This window comes from Adiantum capillus-veneris, chromosome 10 (genome assembly GCF_014529385.1).
Source record: "Adiantum capillus-veneris isolate H3 chromosome 10, ASM1452938v2, whole genome shotgun sequence".
In the NCBI taxonomy this organism is placed as follows: domain Eukaryota; kingdom Viridiplantae; phylum Streptophyta; class Polypodiopsida; order Polypodiales; family Pteridaceae; genus Adiantum; species Adiantum capillus-veneris.
The window spans coordinates 51,393,197-51,398,851 of record NC_140940.1 but is presented as its reverse complement, the minus strand read 5'-3'; positions in this window follow the sequence as shown (position 1 = coordinate 51,398,851).

The window sequence follows — 5,655 nt, the reverse complement described above, 5'->3', positions numbered from 1 at the left end:
GTCCTACAGAGATAAGTTTGAGGTGATGGTGCAGGTAGGAAGGGTTGTTCTGCCTACTATGACTCTTGTGCATTTAAATGACTGTGGTGGAAAGGGACAGGGAGTGAAGAAGTATAGGGAATTACCACCCTCTTGCCGACATTCAGTCTGCCCTTTGCACCAAAAAGAATGCAAACTCATTCAGGAAGCCTTTGGCTTTATGATTTACCTCAACAGCCTGTTTGGATTCCTCATGCAGAATCCTGATGAGGTGTTAGAGGAGCAGGATGCAGCACCAGAAGAGGAATGCGAGGAGACAACTCATATGCAAGAAGTCGAGGAGGTTGAAGACACAGTCGACCTTGAGGTTGAGGCAATTGAAGTACAAAGAAGTAAGATGCTCTCTGTGAAAACCACAGAAATCAAACTTCCATTGGATGTCAGTAACTTCACTGAGAAGCATGCTCAGATGATGTTGCCAGCTGTGCCTGAGTTCAGGATTGGAGACAAGACCTATATCTTCTTACATGATGTGCAAAGTGTGTTTTATTTAAGGGAGGATTTCTCCCTAGCTATTATTTCCAGAGTCCAAGAGGAGAGGAGTGGATTTGTTTCAGAGGATAGTAGTGATGATGAGGCAATGGAAACATCCAGCAATCCAATGGAATGCCTTCGAAGATGCTTTGAGAAAGCTGAAAAATACAAGGAGACACTACCTGATGAAGCCACCTTCCAAGCAATAAGACAAAGCCTAAGACCATCGAAAAGTAACAAAGAAGTGGAGGATTGGTTTAACCATTCAGGTCAGGGGTCAACTACATCTGTAGACCTGTGGCAAGAAAACCTCTTTCTGCAGGATGAGAGCTTCATGGTAACTCTCTCTCCCTCTCTCTCTCTCTCTCTCTCTCTCTCTCTCTCTCTCTCTCTCTCTCTCTCTCTCTCTCTCTCTCTCTCTCTCTCTCTCTCTCTGTTTGTGTCATTTCTGACATTGTATGTGCAGTCTTGGATTGCTGACAAGGATGACTTCCTTCGGCGCCGGACAAGAGAGTATCGAGGAAGGGATGCGGCCCTAGCACAGTACCTTTCAAAGCTCTGCGAGTCGCCGATAGTAGTTTTTCACAATTCCATGTCACAAGAGGGTTCAATAGCAACTTACACATTCAAGACACTATCACGCTTCTTGGGTGGACCGGTGCTGCCCAAAAGTGCAGATAAAGTCATTCTTGTTGACAAAGTGTTTGCTAGAGATTGTTTTGGTTACTGCCCAGGCTATACAGGTGGTCGGGCAGCGTATTACTACACCTACACAGCAATGGCACTAGCTCTTGGTAGACAAAACCCAGATGAACTTTTAGAGTATGGCAAACATCTCATGATTCGTTACAAGGGTGACGTGCCAAAAAACAAAATTGAACCTGCAAAATCTTGATACACTTCAAGTACCAATTGTATAAGATCATGTATTACATAAATTTTGTACAATGCCATCCACTCAGAGTATCTTTCTCCACTTGTGATTCACATACACCATTGTCTCTCTCCACCTTCGTTGACTTTCACGAGCTCCGGAGTTGTTGTATGCCATTGATCTTTTAGCTTTTTGTTGTTGTAAATGTCTCATGGCTTGTGGTGTTGCTGAATTTGCCAAGACTTCTTTTGCCTGCATTCGATGAATGATTCTACGATAGAACCATTCAAATAGTTCTCTCAAACTGTTAGCCTTGATTCGAGAGCCACCATGTCGTGTGTGCCTGAAATAAGCATTTCTCGCCATGTAATGAGACTTTTCCATCCCTTGGGTATTCCATATTGCCGGGTTCCCATACTTCTGTATAAAATATGGCAAATGATTGAAGATGATGTGCTGGATATGAAAACAGATTAGTTAGAATGTTTTACACTCACATATTTGCACATAAGAGAGAAAGAAATACATGATAATACCATGTAGTGAGTAATCTGGGTGTCTGTCCATGCTGTCTTGAATGATTTTTTCAGAAGGTTGAGATTTTCCTTGAACTTGTTCATATCACCTTGTGACCAGTCATCTTTGTCGCACATCAAAAATAGGATGTCTATTGATCGCCAAACCTCAGCCTTCGCGTTACGAGTAGTTGGTTCGTGGTCTTTGATTGCAATATGTAGCTTTTTCCAGCTCTGATACTCTACCTTGCTAACATAAGATGTGTTATATATTTTTCCATGTTTTGTTAGCTTTGGATCTCTTGTACCTTGGGGCTTAGATAAAAACCTCCGTGCCTTCACCCCACCGATGGATGGTTTGCATGGGACATCCTTCTCAGCAGTTGATCTCTTTTCATCCCGCTGGATTTTCACATTGCCACCATGAAGCCCCATATCCGACAGTACCATTTCTAAGCACTGCAAGGCTACTTGTCGTTCTGCAGAGTTCTTAATCTTCCAAGCAAACCCGATGTATAAGTAGACCAATTTCTCTACAATTCTACAAAGGGCATGCATTGTACAAATGTGGACATTCACAAGTGGTATTTTCAAAACTAGTCGAAAAGCAGGATCCTCAATGTGACGTGTTGGAGCTTTTCTCCACCACTTTGGGTCCATGACCTTTGCAGGCTCCATGCAGAACAAACACGGTGACTTTGCCATTGCACCCATTCCACAATTATACATGCACTTTAATGTTTTAAGGTCACCTGCAAGATGCCACTGAACTTGAAAGTCTCCCCTTCCATCTAGACGTAGTACCTCTCCCTGGTTAGTCTGTCGATCAATCAGCTCCGGAATATTAGTTCGATGGAACACCCAATATAGAATCTCATGATCTTCTTTCTTTACCTGCAACACAAAATAAATGAGACTTAAGTAGATCTGAACATTTGAGCTTACTTGAGAATATCGCTTACCTCAAACGCACCAAGCCACCATATGTTAGATTCTGATTGAACACTAAAATATAAAGGATCATCACTAGGACACTTTGAGAGGGCTCTATTCATTAAAGTAATAGTAACACGCTCTAGCTTTTTCTCTTTAACAAGCTCACACTCATCCAGTTTTAACACAAAATGTAATAGTCCACGTGACTCTTCAAATGTGATGTTGTAAAACTCCACCATTCTCTTCTGTAGTATCCGCAGGTCCATAAAAATATTGTTGAACTCATCATATGCCATGTTGGCTCCATGGCCACTGTAAGTTGCTTTAATATGAAAGGGTTGTCCAAGATAGTCTCCCTGTGCCTCGTTAAGCTGAAGCCTCTCTTTCCAAACACTTGAGGCTGATGGTAGAAGTTTGGATTTTATACCCTTCCTAACAAAGATGGATGAGACAGACTTTTGGATAGCCGAATATCCTCTTTTGCTTACACCAAGTGAATCAAGTGTGCCTTGTATCTCTTTTGCAGGCACTGAGTTCTCTGAAATAAAGCGGTCCACTACATTTCTTTGTAGAACCTTAAACTTCTTGTCATGTACTATATCTGCTGCCAGGCTTCTACTTATAAGTGGCTTCAATCTCTTTCCTATATTGGCTTTGGGGTCAATGTTTTCCTTGTCAGGATAGATTGAGTCTCTACATGAAGACAATGCATAAGTAAATAACAGAAAATTTGCTTCACTAACACTATTTAGGCACATGAAAACAATGCATAACAAGAAAAAACAAAGAGATTACTTAACTAAGACAATGTAGCCAACCAAGAAGCATCACCTTAATGCTCGGATTCTTTTCTTGAGACCTCCTGATGCAACCTGCAATGTTTCAAGATTGCGCAATTTCTTCTTTCGGATACGACCACCCAAGATGGTGTCCTTCATTTGACAACTTCGCACCTTTCCTTTCAGTTCTTGTACCTCTGTTTTATGTTGCAAAATGGTAACCTGATCTGTAGAATGTAAATGTGAAAGGCGAACAATCTCACATTGTTGAGCTTGGAGAATGCTCTTGTAAGTTCCAGCTTCTCTTGTAAGTGATTTACAATAACCCAGAAGGCCGTTTTCTCCATCACCAGCAAAGGTCAATAAGCTTGTAGGATTGACAAACGGTGGAGACGCATTAGTTATTGGATTCTTAGGGTAGAGAGAGCCTCTCGTCCAGATATCTATGTGTTTAGCTCCTTGAGCTCTGAGCGTGTCTATGGAGGTGGGAGGTATATGTGTGTTTGTTTTACTGCGCTTAATCAATGGTTGGTACTCATTGTCCAAATCAATGTGAAGGTGATATTTGGCTCGTTTGTGGGTAACATTTGTGCCATTTGAGGAGTGCGCCATTAGCCAAATGTGCAGGTTTAATGGAAAGTGAATAGCGGCTGCGGATTCGTCCCTCCATGTTAGCCTCATTCCCTCCGTATTGACGTTGTTCATTCAATACAACTAAAAAGAGGATTATCCCTCAATCACTACGAACGAATGTTCAGAGGGGTAAGGAATCTACTTAAAGTACACTTTTTGAAGTTTTACTATGAAAGACCCAGCTCTTTTATTTGTCATTTTTTCTAGAGAGAGAGTGCAAAAAATACATTTTCTTAGAAGGCCCTCCAAATGACCTCCGAAATTTCCTAATGCCCTCCCAATAACCCTACCTTTTGAACACTCAATCCCTTTTGTGGCCCTATTCAATAGAAGTCCCCCGCTCTTTGTACATCCCTCTAGGCCCCTTCCTATTCTTGATTTTTGTAACCATTAGCTTGAGGTACTTAGTTGATGTGCCCATCGAGTAGTAGATTGCAATTTAAATGTGATCTTGAATAATGGCTCTTTATGATGGTACATCTGTGCAAAGGTACCTATGTGCACTAAGATAGTTTCCTTCATACATAGATACTAAGCACATTGGAAGGTGGAACTCAACCAAGGCTATATTTTTTAACATTCTAGGGGACTCGGACACTACAAAGTTGATCCAAGTGCCGTTGTGATGAGAGCTCATGATTTGGAGGTAGTGTTGGCAAGCTGACAGCTGTGCACTCGAACGCCAATTGCAAGGTTGTGGTTATGGCTCCCATGGTGAAACGGTGAGAAGTAGTGGGGGAGATGAGACCCCTCCACTTATCTCGCTTTATCTGCTACTATATACATGTAGTAGTGATGTGTGTGAACACACTAGGACCGCCAAGGCATTTTTTCCCTCTTTAGGAGGTTTTTTCCCCCGTGCATTGTATATACGCCCATCACTCTAGGGCTATCTATCTTTCCATTTGCACAATAAGTAATACACTCTCAGTTGTGTGCCTTGAGCTCCTTCATCTTCTCCAAGCTGTACGCGTTTCTCTGCAACCCTAATTCCAACAATTGGTATCAGAGCAGGTTGCGTCCTCCCGGGCTTAGTGGCCAGCAGCTCTAGCACACACCTCCTCATTTTCTCCGATTACAGTGATCTTTGACGAGCGTTCGCAGGTCGAAAAAAATTTTGGTTAGCTCGTAGAGCTTAGTGTGCTCAGATTTTTTGATTCGGGCTCATTTCGGCCACCGTTTCCACTACAGGCAGTATTGCATACGCTATTTCGTCATTTTGTGCAAAATTTCTGTCAATGCCGTTTTTTGCATAACAGGTGCCTTACAGTCTTCTACGGTTTGTGCTATATAGCACGTGTTGTTCCCACTTTGTTTCTCCTCTTTTTGGGCAGTTTTCACATCAGGTGCAACATTTACCATGGCTACTAACAACACAGATGTGTTCAAGATGTTTGGTGCTGGT